Source organism: Garra rufa, chromosome 2, assembly GCF_049309525.1.
Source record: "Garra rufa chromosome 2, GarRuf1.0, whole genome shotgun sequence".
NCBI lineage: Eukaryota > Metazoa > Chordata > Actinopteri > Cypriniformes > Cyprinidae > Garra > Garra rufa.
Window position 1 is genome coordinate 13293619 of NC_133362.1, and position 13418 is coordinate 13307036.

The 13418-nt window shown below is 35.7% G+C and overlaps 1 protein-coding gene across 1 annotated transcript in view; it reads left to right on the forward strand.

Annotated features, from left to right (window-relative positions):
• Positions 1–8195: 8195 nt before the first annotated feature.
• The window catches only part of LOC141326168 (zinc finger matrin-type protein 4), a 151544-nt gene continuing 146321 nt past the window's right edge, over positions 8196–13418 (forward strand). The window contains exon 1 of the mRNA XM_073834883.1: positions 8196–8531. The gene's annotated coding sequence lies outside the window, so the exon portion shown is untranslated. The remainder of the gene's footprint in view (positions 8532–13418) is intronic.

Genomic DNA, 13418 nt, shown 5'->3' on the forward strand with positions numbered 1-13418 from the left:
TTATCATCCAGTAAAAATACCTACACTTTAAAACAAGGGGTATTTACTTTGAGCAAATCTTCTCTAAATATTAAAACTTTTATTATCAAATAGACTACTTATTATATTACTTAGACTTATCGGGTATTGCTGTATCTCCCCACTAGATGGCAGAAGACACCAGTACTAATTGGGCAGCACTACAGAAATCCAATACAGTACCTTCATTTAATATGTGCGAGTCTAATATGTGCAGCTCAAAGTGCACTTAAAGACAACAATGTCCTTGTTTACTCTACTGAAATGTTCCTTTTCTTGTTATATGGTTTGTTTTTGTATGACATTAGCTGTAGATATATAGCTATCTGGTCATTGCAATGTATTGCAAGTTAGTTCTAATAATAGTTAAAGTAAGAATATAAAAACACTGATTTACATTAAGGTACTCTGGAGGGTAAACTTTACCTTTAGACTCCTTAGACTCCTTAGTGTTTCAAGAGGGTAGAAGTTGTCTAAACACTCTTGTGTCACTCAGAAATTATTATAATTATCATTTTGTTTACTTGGACAACAAAGTTATAATCAAAATGTCAAAGTTGCTCTTTTCCACACAACAAAAATTTGTAGTGATCACAGGCTTTCAACTCCAAATACAAATGATTACATTTAAATAAAATTCTAAGTAGTTTAATGTCTGGAGTAAATGACTGACTTCACGTTAAGATGGCATTTAAACCCAGGACTCCTTGCAAGTGCCTGAAACTCCTTGTTAGGGTCAGTAAAGGACTTAATAGACAATTCACGCCTGTCAACTAAAATTAATATTTCACACAAATGGGTGTAACTGGAATCATAAGACTTGCATTTGCATTACTGTGCAAGTCCTGAAACTCACAGCGTGAGTTGAAGTCTTGTTAATTTCTCTCCTCTCCATGTGTTTATCACTCAGTGTGGGGAAACAGAACTTAATGAATCTTTTTTTATTTTTTTATTTTTAATGCGTCTCGCACTTTGATGAGGGCCTGAAGCTTGAGTTACATATCAAACTACTTCAGTACAAACACAGACACGCTCAGCGCAGCATCATATCTCAGAGCTCAGGTAGTTTATACGCAGACAGGCGATTGACAGGTCTCATTCCTATATCAGGTGTCTGTTGGAGTGGGACATTCTCCATGCGTGTTGCCAAGAGCTGTAAACCCAAAACAGCTGATGAAGATTAATGCATTAGATTTATCACAGCTCTCAATGACCACACTATGACAGACATTCACTTTTGGGCCGGAGGTGTCAAGAGGTACTAACATAAACTTCTCATATTTCAGCCTTACAGACAGATGAAAGTGTTGGTCGGTAATTGATACGTAATGTCATCACTATCCACTGTACACTCCAATTCAAGAGCAGCCTCAGTGGATTTTCACTAGAAATAAGCACTGAAGGAAGTGCTTTAGTTTATTCAAAGGCATTTTTGGAGAAAAAGGTGTTTGCATGGAGTTTTACTTACATTTGATTTACTTTTTTAAGACTGACACATGCAAAAGGCTAATCTAAAAAAACTATTTAAACTAATCTATAACAGCTACAGCCAATAAACAAGCAGATGTGCCACACAAGCTATGTTATGTCAGTGTCATCAAAGGAATTCATTTGCTAAAACTGCTAAAAATGAAAATAGATCTGTGCGTTCGACAGTAGTGTTCTTCAGCCCTGCAGCTATTACACAGAGTCCATTAAGCACACTGGCTCACTGTTTTTAGAGGCCAAATGGGAGTGGATGGGAACTCACTCTCTCTCTCTCCTGCAGTCTAATGAGCTGTGCCTGGATCCTTGTCTCGTCAGATCTGAGGAACGTAAGGCGGGATACAAGCAGCGCGTAACGAGCCCTGTTTGACCTCGTCTCGGCGGCGGGCCGGCGTTTGGCAGCACCTGCTCTCAGCGGCTGTCATCAGATTTCAGCCACTGTCCAGACAGGCTGGCTTCCACCTCCGGCTCTGTCCCGCGGTCACGGTCACGTGAGAGACCTACGGCCTCACCCCTGCTGATTCAGAGACACCGGGAGAGAGAGGGAGAGTAAATGCCAAGGACATTTCAGGGTGCAAACCAACATGCCTGTGCACACATACACTTGTAAAGAAGTATAATACTGTACTAAAAATATTCCTCACCCTCAGGCCAAATATGTAGATGATTTTATTTCTTCTTCAGAACATATTTGGAGAAATTTGGCATTACATCACTTGCTCACCAATGTTTCCTCTACACAACAGTGAATGAGTGCCATCAGAATGAGAGTCCAAACAGCTGATAAAAACATCACAGTAATCCTCATGACTCCAGTCCATCAATTAACGTCTGGGTCCAGTAAAAAACAGTAATCTTATCTGAATCGGTAGAAAAATATGCACAGATCAAGCACTGTTAACAAGCAGAAACAGCATCTAAAAATACATCACTGGATTTTGATGTGAACCTAAAACAGGACTTTTTCATTGGAGGAAGTGTTATTTTTATGGATTATAGACTCATATTTTGGTCAGAAGTGGCAGTTTAAAGTTAAAATGCCTGGGAGTAGTTCACTTTCAGAACAAAAATTGACAGATAATGTACTCAACCCCTTGTCATTCAAGATGTTCATGTCTTTCTTTCTTCAGTCATAAGGAAATTATGTTTTTTGAAAAAAACATTCCAGGATTTCTCTCCATATAACAGACTTCTATGGTGCCCCTGAGTTTGAACTTCCAAAATGCAGCTTCAAATGGCTCTAAATGATCCCAGCTGAGGAAAGAGGTCTTATTTAGCAAAACAATCTGTTATTTTCTAAAAAAAAAAAAAAAAATACAATTTATATACTTTTTAACCTCAAATGCTCGTCTTGTCTAGCTCTGTGTGTACTCTGCAGAGATTAAAAAGTATAACAATTTTTAAATAACCAATCGTTTCACTAGATAAGACCCTTCTTCCTCGGGTGGGATCATTTAGAGCCCTTTGAAGCTGCATTTAAACTGCATTTTGGAAGTTCAAACTCGGGGGCACCATAGAAGTCCATTACATGGAAAGAAATCCTGAAATGTTTTCCTCAAAAAACATTATTTCTTTATGACTGTAGAAAGAATGACATGAACATCTTGGGTGGCAAGGGGGTGAGTACATTATTTGTAAATTTTTGTTCTGAAAGAGAACTACTCCTTTAATGACGGATTTGTTTTTCACTTCACAAGACGTTGTTTGACTGACTGGAGTAGTATGTATTACTTGTTGATTATTGTGATGTTTATATCATCTGTTTGGACTCTCAATGACTCTGATGGCTAGGGATGGGCGATATCTCAACATTTGCGATATACAGTATTTTTATCACGATAAAGTCTACAGTAGCACGTGTGCAATACAGTTTTGCATGTGTATGAGCCTGATTACAAACCTGTTGTCCAACAAAGACATAATTTATTGATGTCACGACGTGCAGGGATGAGGAGCCAGGAGTAAACAAACAAAACGTATTTAATAAACAAATAAAACAAAAATCCAGGGAGCAAACAAACACGATGTAACTTCAAGAACGGACCAAGAAACTGGGGAACAAACGACTATTTAAAGGGAGTGGCTAATTACAAGGACAGGTGTACACAATCAAGGAAATGAGGGGGAAGTCCAAATATGGGCAGGGACAAACCAAAACAACAAAGAACAACAGGGGGAGACAAAGGGAGAATCCAAAATAAGTCCATGTCCAGGGGAAAAACACTGGGAAAACAGTACAAAACCTATGAACCTGACAACTGACATGCTTTTTCTCCAAATTAACTTCATAGGCCAGTGTTTGAAAAACCTTTTGTGATCAGACGTGGCTTTATATCACAGAATGTGGCAGAAATCATACTATAGTATTATAAAATCTATGTCGATTAGCCTTGCATTATACTTCGTCGTTAAAAATACCCAAGATTGCTTGAAGAACACAGACAAACCATATATTGCAGCAATCGTATGTTTATTATCTCAGTTAAAATTAATCTGCGTTTTATCCAGCTACAGCGATAACTAGATTTAGAGATTTCCTGGAGAGTTGTCAGTACTATTACTTCTGTTATAAAGAATATGTAGAGTTTCTGCGCAAGGGCGCCCTCCGTCTTTCAATTTAAATTAAACAGTCATTACATTGTCCATGTGTACTTAGTTATGCTCTATTTTGGGTAAAAATAGAAAAGATAATACTTTTCTCTAAAGAAACAGAATTCCCTGAATTATCGTCATTGATATTGTTATCGCATTAATACCAAAAATGATTGTGATACATTTTTAAGCCCAAATCGCCCATCCCTACTGATGGCACCCATTCACTAGAAGGGATCCTTTGGTTGAGCATGCTAAATTTCCGAAAAGTCTCTGCTGAAGTTGCATCAATCAAATAGCCTATTGCCACTTATGGAAATGGAATCTCCTAACTATTCTTTCTCTCTATAAAAAAGCAGGATCCTCATTTGGTTTGCTGGTTTTAGCTGGTTTAAGCTGGTCTGTATGGTCTTCCAGCTTGCCCAAACTGGTGTTTAGCTGGTCAGCTATCTGATTCCTGTTTGTTGCTGCTGCGTGGTTAGAGTTTGCAGCTCAGTCAAATTAATTCTTTATCATCTATATTTTTTTTTTAAATACTACACACCTTATTTTTCCCGGAAGAGTGGGCATGGCCATTTGTAAATTTATTGTGTCTGGCTTCCAGCTATTTTTAGCTGTACAAAACAGCTCGTTTTGCTGCTTGATATTGTAAATTGATGTGTCTTACCATATTATTGTAATGTATTGTCCTAATTATGAAAACAATGGTTTGTAGTGCGAACAGTTTTACCATTTACTTTGTTATTTACTCATTATTTCCCGACAGTGGCTAATGAACCGGAAGTCTCATACGTTCACAGAAAAGCTGTTCTTCCGTTACTTCCACGTTGAAAAAATTAGGAGGATAGGTGGTAAAGATACATACGAGCAGAATTAATTAAGATATTAGCCTAATATTTCACCTATTTCACCTACAAAATGATAAAAACAAACATAAGTTCTCCTTGATTTGTTATAAGTTTTGGCAGTCTAGTAGATTAGTACAGCCCAAAACATGACAATAATTGATCTTTTTCAGCAGCAATAATCAGCAAAATATGCAAGTTTTGTTCAGTTCAGTGGCATTGTTTACATTCTATATTGACTGTTTCATTGTTATCCACAGCAACTGCTTTCTTACACAAGTGCTTGTTTCATGTGTTTTATGCACTTATTTATTTTTTTTTTTTTACAACTAAACTAAACGAAATCAATATTTTAAGCAGCTGTGGGGTCCTGATAACTCACTCACTGATCTATAATGTCCAGAATACTGTGCAGTATTTTATACTTTACGTGTAGACTTCAAATAACTCAGCATGTATGACTTTTAAAATAACATAAACCCTCATAAAAACACATTTTGTGTCTAGTCTTGTGCAGTTCTACACTGAAAAAGAGTCTGAGAGAGTTAGTGTGCACAGTTCAATGTGAAATGTAACAAAATGAAGAGCATCTGCTTGTGCCAGAATGTGGTCCTACACATAACACTTGAGACAAATGAACAGCGGCATCACCGATTACCAGGCGCTCGGATGAATTGGCTTCTTCTGTCTTCTTTGCATGTGCATTGTGATGGGATGGAAGTGTTTGGATGCTCTACAAAAGCAGCTGTCATATCTGCTGAGACACTATAATAGGACATTCATTTCTAAGATTCAATGCAGCCTTTTGTGTTTAGCAAAAAATGTGACAATTTCACGAACAGATTTTGTGTGATTAAACAGTGCTGTCTCAATATGGAGTTAATAAACTGTGAAGACAGAAACACATTTAGGCCTGTATAATATGCTTCATTTAGAGGCAGTCACACTTTTGACTTAATACCTGGGAAATACCTGTGTGTGTACTCAAGGTGATGATAGCTACAGTATATAAATAACTATGAGAACAGAATAGAATAGAATAGTTTTCATGTGGTATTTTAAAGTAGGGTGAGTTCAGAAAAAGCCCTTTTGGTAAAATGGGAGTTCAATGATCAATTTCCATTTAAATATTAACCTTAAAATGTATTAGTTTGCCTGATATTTGTGACTCTGAACCACAAAATCAGAGATTTATTTTGAAATTAAGATTTATACATCATCTGACAGCTGAATAAGAAGTTTTCCATTAATTTATGGTCTGCTAGGCTAGGACGATATTTGGACTATTTGAAAATCTGGAATCTGAGGGTGCAAAATAAATAAATATTAATAATATCGCCTTTAAAGTTGTCCAAATGAAGTTCCTATGCAATCCAATGCATATTACTAATCAAATTGAGTTTTGATATTTTTACGGTAGGAAATTTACAAAATATCTTCATGGAACATGATCTTTACTTAATATCCTGATTTTTGGCATAAAAGAAAAATTTCAAAAATTAAGTTTTTGCTATTGCTACAAATATACCTGTCACATTTATTGAGACAGTGGTCAACATCTGAACGATCGCAGAAAACAGATGAAAATCCATTGCCAAATTAAATAAGAATGTTTCTCTCATGAATATCTCTCTACAAAAAAATTCTAATCACTTAAATATATTTAGTTTTATGTAATTATATAATCAGACTTGCTGGCAAATTCTTTAACTTGAATAAAAATAACTTAATTCACATTCTAAAACATTATTTTATCTGATTATGTCCAGAGTTTGGTAGTTTACTTACAAATTGTAATCCGTTACTGATTCCAGATTACATGACAAAATTGTAGTCAGTAACATAATCTTTTAAATTACACATTAGATAATATAATCAGAATACTTTTGGATTACTTTTAGGTTACTTTTGAATTAACTCGTTTATCACCTTGATTTAAATAAGATTATTTTGTATTATAATGATGTAAAAAACTGCAGAGAATAAGAAAATATGTATTTACAACATGAAGTGCATTAAATATTACATCAAGGTTTTCCAAACTAGGGGGGGGGGGGGCAATTAATTAAATCAGAAAAAAATCAAATAAGTAATTTTAAAACAAAGTACCTTTCAGGGTATTTCTATAGTCTTTGTTTTGAAATAACAAATAAAATAAATCACTTACTAAATAAGATGACATATTTTTATTTACCTGACCACGTGACCATTAATCAAAAAAAAAAAAAAAAAACATGAAAATTCAAATGTGATACTTGAAATATTTCTTTTACAATTTCAGGGGTACTCAAAGTATATACTAGTAGAAAGTTTATAAGATATATTTGTGAAAAAGGCTTAGATGAATGCCTGCATTGCAAATGTAAATATATGCATTTTAATGAGTTTGAAAGGCCTTCCAAAGACATAATAATAATACATGGTCAACAACCCCACTAAGTGATAATTCAAATAAAAATGAATGTGTTAGGCTATTTTATAAAGACAAATTTAAAAGACAAAAAAGAGAAATTAGGGACAATCATTGAATTATGAATAATTTATTGCTATTGTGTAAATATATAATCGTGTAACCCATAAAAAGTAGTCTGATTATGAGTATTTTAAAATGTAATTTAGGCCTGCTCTAATTACAAGTACTTAATTTTTAGAATCTGATTACATAACCCAGATTACATGTAATCAGTTATTACCCAGCTCTGATTATGTCCATATTTTGGAACAATCTAGATTGTTGTGATGAGGAGGAGAATAATTTTCTGAAATTTTAAAAACATAACAAACAATACAAAAATGCAGATGGGTAAAACAAGCATCTCTAGTATTTCCAGTATTTTTATATATATAAATAATGTGTCATGTAAATATGTAAATATGCTCATTGTGACTAATAGTACTACTATGGTTTTACGCAACTGTATTCCATATTCCCTGGAGCACTGTACTGTAAATACTAAGGTTCGTGAATAAAAGTGCCATGTGATATCTGATATACCATATGCTGCCATCACTGTACCATGGTACAGTAGGCTACAGTTACGCACCAACAGATTTAAAACACCTTTCACCACGAAAGTAACCCGTTACAGTCACTTCTCAAGAGGGACGCCGGGAATATTGCAAACGAGCTGACAGAATGATACCAGCACGCCTGTCTCTGTGCGCGTGTGTGTGTGCGTGTGCGTATGCGTATGTGTGTGGAGTGTAATCCATATCTCTGCTAGTAGTATCTCTGGATTACTGACGTGTGTGCCCGCGCTCTTATATCCGTGCGCTCTCGCTTTACGCGCAGTTTGATGGCGTCGCCGCGCGTTCCTCTCTGCGTTCTCCGCTCATCGCTTACCATCTTACGGTTTACGGACAGCGAGGACCAGATATTACGATAGCACATTATCGGGGTTGGTTCTACAACATTTTCGCCAAAGTGTTCTGTGGAAACTGTGTCACCGCTTGAGTTCCGAACCGAGCCGTGAGAGATAATAGAAGAAGTTTGCCGGATACAGGTGCGATCTCTCTATAACTCCAGCTGATGATCACAGACACAGATCAAGACTGCCGGATTCCAGTAGATCATATCAGGTCTAGCGCAAGGTGAGCTCATATTGTACAAATTATTATAATGATGGTGATGCTGATTAGAGTTTACTCATCTCAGGAGATTCCTTACAGCAACAGTGATGCTCTTTACAGAAATAGAGGAGACTCGGACTAGTTGTTGCACGTCTTAGTCCAGTAAATATTTATCAGGGTAGGTTTGATTTGGGGAAGCATCAGAATTTACGCATATTTTGAAGTGTTGGACATAAGCTGCACAGGAAAAAGATCGTTGAAGCCAAAGCACGTTGTCACACTTACAGTTGCCACGATGTGAACCTGCTGTATATTGACACTGATTTGAAAATAATACCCTTTTTTGGAATATAAGATATTTAAAGTAAAATAGCATTGTCCACAACATACTTTGCAGCAACATGTAAACAAAACAACAAGTATCCGACACACAAATGATGAAAAACTAATTATTTGGTCAACAAACAAAAATCAAGAAGTCAACATACTAAACCACTGTTAGAGAAAATAAGGAACCAATTATAACTAGAGTTTTGAGTTTTCTCAGATCATTTAGCTAAAACTTACTCCTCCATTTATTATTAATCTTCATTAATTTCTGTAATTATAGTTCAATATGTAACTTCTGTTATTAGACTTCTTCTTCAAACCAGTATCAGCGTGTTAAGGTGTCAAGACTGTCTAAACTGAAGTTTTAGCACAAACGGCGAGCACTTGAGAAACCTGAGATTGTTAAAGTTTAAGTCGCCTTGATCTTTATCCATTAAGACTCTTATAAGCGCATCCGTAGATAAGAGCTGCCTGTCAGTGTCATGTTACCCGCAGAGTCTTGAGAACATGTTCATGTTAACAAGATACAAAATATATCTTGGAGCTGTCAACATCCGCTGTTAATTGGTAAGAGCACTGAGTGAACATTGCCATTTATCACAGGACACTGAATATGCAGGCATGAATAGATAGAGTTGGAGTGCTGTAAGGTCTGTTTTATGAGCATTTGAAACTAATTGAAAGAATAGAAGCGTGCTGACATCTTCAACCTCTGCCTTTTTGATTCATAGTGTTCACAGAGTGCACTATGCTGCCAACACTGCACGCACAAGTGTTATTTACAACACACTACATTGCTCTCACTCCAACACCCCTGCTTTTCCAGCCCTGCCTTTTGCTTTTAAACTGAAATTTATTAGAAGCGTGTCCAGTGTGGGTGTTTTGTTTGGTTCGGGTCAGAATTCTGTTACAGTCCTGTAGGACCTGCTGTCTGTTGCTTATACCATCTGTGATATATTTCCATAAACTTTCACACTATCTTATGCAGTTTTCAAAAAACAGAGCAGCTTTATAACTAAGGATAAACAGACTTATATTATAATTTTGTAGATGCTGAAATATAATCCTACTGTACACTAACTGTATCCCATAATCTGCAAAAAGCAAATTCTGATTGGTTGAGCCATGTTCAAAACCTTTGTAGAATGCTGATAAACATACACCCATCAACACACTTTCTGTATTAATACACTAATTTGCTATGTTGCTTTTCAAGTGTAAACAGGCAGTCAGGCATGGTATCATTTGTGAGCCTGGACCACAAAACCAGTCATAAGGGTCAATTTTTCAGAATAAATAAGCTTTCTATCGATGTATGATTTGTTATGGGGCAATATTTGGCCGAGATACAACTATTTGAAGATCTAGAGTCTGAGGGTGCAAAAAAAAAAATCTAATTTTTGAGAAAATCACCTTTAAAAGTTGAAGTTCAAATGAAGTTCTTAGCAATGCATAGTACTAATCAAAAATTAAGTTTATATATATTAACAGTAGGAAATTTAAAAAATCTTCATGGAACATGATCTTTACTTAATATCCTAATTTTTTTTGGCATAAAAGAAAAATATTGTTGGCTATTGCTACAAATATACCCATGCTACTTATGACAGGTTTTGTGGTCCAGGGTCACATTTATCATATTGCTGTTGCAACCGTTTTATGAAAGTAGAGTATTATGCTAGCAAGATCAGTGTTTTTTAAAGTGCTAAAATAGTCTCTCAAAGGCAGAAATATACAGTCTCTGGATTTGTAGCGCATTTAAAAGAAAGCTCTGGGTCAAACACAAGTGAAACTGTATTGACTGCACATGTGGAATGCTGTCGATTACCACAAAGTAATTTAGACTCGTCCCTGAGCAAACGTGTGAACGATAATGCACTTACAATTGAACATTCTTTGACTTTCTTCTTAATCCAGTTGCTTCATAATTATGTTCTCTCTCCCTCGTGTCATTGTGCTGGGTAAGGGTTTCGGCTTTTCCTGTTTATTTGAGACAAAAAAAACAAAAAAAAAACAACAACTTGAAACAACAGATCACATATACAGTACAAGGGGAGGTAATCCAAAAATTTAAATTGTCATTATTTACTCACCCTCATGTTGTTTTGAACCTGCATGCTGTTATTTTGTTTCTGTGGAATGCAAAAATCAAACAGAAGGAATACTTTTACACAGCTAATCCAAAAATGTATTCAGCATCAGATGAATAAGAGAAGATGTGGAAGAGTTTGTTTGTCAGAACAGATTTGAAGAAATTTAGCATTGCATCACTTGCTCACCAATGGGTAATGGGTGCCGGCAGAGTATTGCTTTCTCAGCTCTTTGGACTTTCAAAAATGTATTCAGCATTAGATGAATAATATAAGATGTAGAAGAGTTTGTTTATTTGTCAAAACAGATTTGGAGAAAATTAGCATTGCATCACTTGCTCACCAATGGGCAATGGGTGCCGTCAGAATGGAACTGAACATCCCCGAAAAATGGATGTGATTCCATTTCCATTAGCGGCTATATTTGGTCTGATGCAACTTCAGTAGAGACTTTTCTGAAATTTAGCATTACATCACTTGCTCACCAATGGATCCTTTGCAGTGAATGGGTGCCGTCAGAATGAGAGTCCAAACAGCTGATAAAAACATCACAATGATCCACAAGTAATCCACATGACGCCAGTCCATCAATGAACATCTTGTGAAGCGAAAAGCTGCGTGTTTGTATTAAACAAATCTATCAAGACTGCTCTTTAAAACTTTAAACAATTGCTTCTTGGCTAAAATGTGAGTAATATTTCTTTCTCAGCTCTTTGGACTTTCAAAAATGTATTCAGCATTAGATGAATAATATAAGATGTAGAAGAGTTTGTTTATTTGTCAAAACATATTTGGAGAAAATTAGCATTGCATCACTTGCTCACCAATGGGCAATGGGTGCCGTCAGAATGGAACTGAACATCCCCGAAAAATGGATGTGATTCCATTTCCATTAGCGGCTATATTTGGTCTGATGCAACTTCAGTAGAGACTTTTCCGAAATTTAGCATTACATCACTTGCTCACCAATGGATCCTTTGCAGTGAATGGGTGCCGTCAGAATGAGAGTCCAAACAGCTGATAAAAACATCACAATGATCCACCAGTAATCCACATGACTCTAGTCCATCAATGAATATCTTGTGAAGCAAAAAGCTGTGTGTTTGTACTAAACAAATGTATCAAGACTGTTCTTCAAAACGTCAAACAATTGCTTCCAGGCTAATATTGCTTTCTAAGCACTTTGGGCTTACAAAAATGTATTCAGCCTTAGATAATTTAGATAAGATGTAGAAGAGATTGTTTGTTTGTCAGAACAGATTTGGGGAAATTTAGCATTGCATTACCAATGGATACTTTGCAGTCGATGGGTGCCGTCAGAATGAAACCGGAATGTCCTTGAAACGTGGATGTGATTACATTTCTATTAGTGGCAATATTTGATTTGATGCAACTTTAGCAAAGACGTTACTAAAATTTAGCATTGCATCACTTGCTCACCAATGGATCATTTGCAGTGAATGGGTGCTGTCAGAATGAGAGTCCAAACAGCTCATAAAAACATCACAATTATCCACATGACTCCAGTGCATCAATTAACATCTTGTGAAGTGAAAAGCTGCGCATTTGTAATAAACAGATCTATCAACACTGTTTTAACTTCAAACCACTGCTTTCAGGCTAAAATATGAGTCCTCTATCCATAATATTGCTTTCTGATGGCACACATTCACTGCAGAGGATCCATTCTTGAACAAGTGATGTACTGCTAAATTTGGTCAAATCTGTTTAGATGAAGAAACTAACTGATCTATATCTTGGACAGCCTCAGGGTGAGTAAATCTTTTGCATATGTTCATTTTTAGTCAAATTATTCCTTTAAGCTCCAAAATGAAATATTTTATCCATGCACTATATTGAAAGTGTTAAGATTGACATTCTATATAAATGTGACCCTGGACCATAAAACCAGTCATAAGGTTAAATTTTACAAAACTGAGATATATACATCATATGAAAGCTCTATAAATAAGCTTTCTATTGATGTATGGTTTGTTAGGATAGAACAATATTTGGCCGAGATACATCTATTTGAAAATCTGAAATCTAAGGGTGCAAAAAATCAAAATACTGAGAAAATCACCTTTAAAGTTGTCCAAATTAAGTTCTTAACAATGCATATTACTAATCAAAAATTACATTTTGATAGGTTTACAGTAGGAATTTTACAAAAAAATCTTCATGGAACATGATCTTTACTTAATTTCCTAACGATTTTTGACATAAAAGAAAAATCAATAATTTTGACCCAAACAATGTATTTTTGGCTATTGCTACAAATATACCCCAGCGACTTAAGACTGGTTTTGTGGTCCAGGGTCACATATTTTAGACCAAAAAGGTTCTTCTATGATATTGTGAAGCACCTTTATTTTTAAGAGTGTAGATAGATATCTAGACAGACAGATGCTTTTGTGGTTGCTATTTAATATGAAGTTATTTCACCCTTTAAACCTTTGTTCCATTTCAATGTTGGAATGTACAGCAG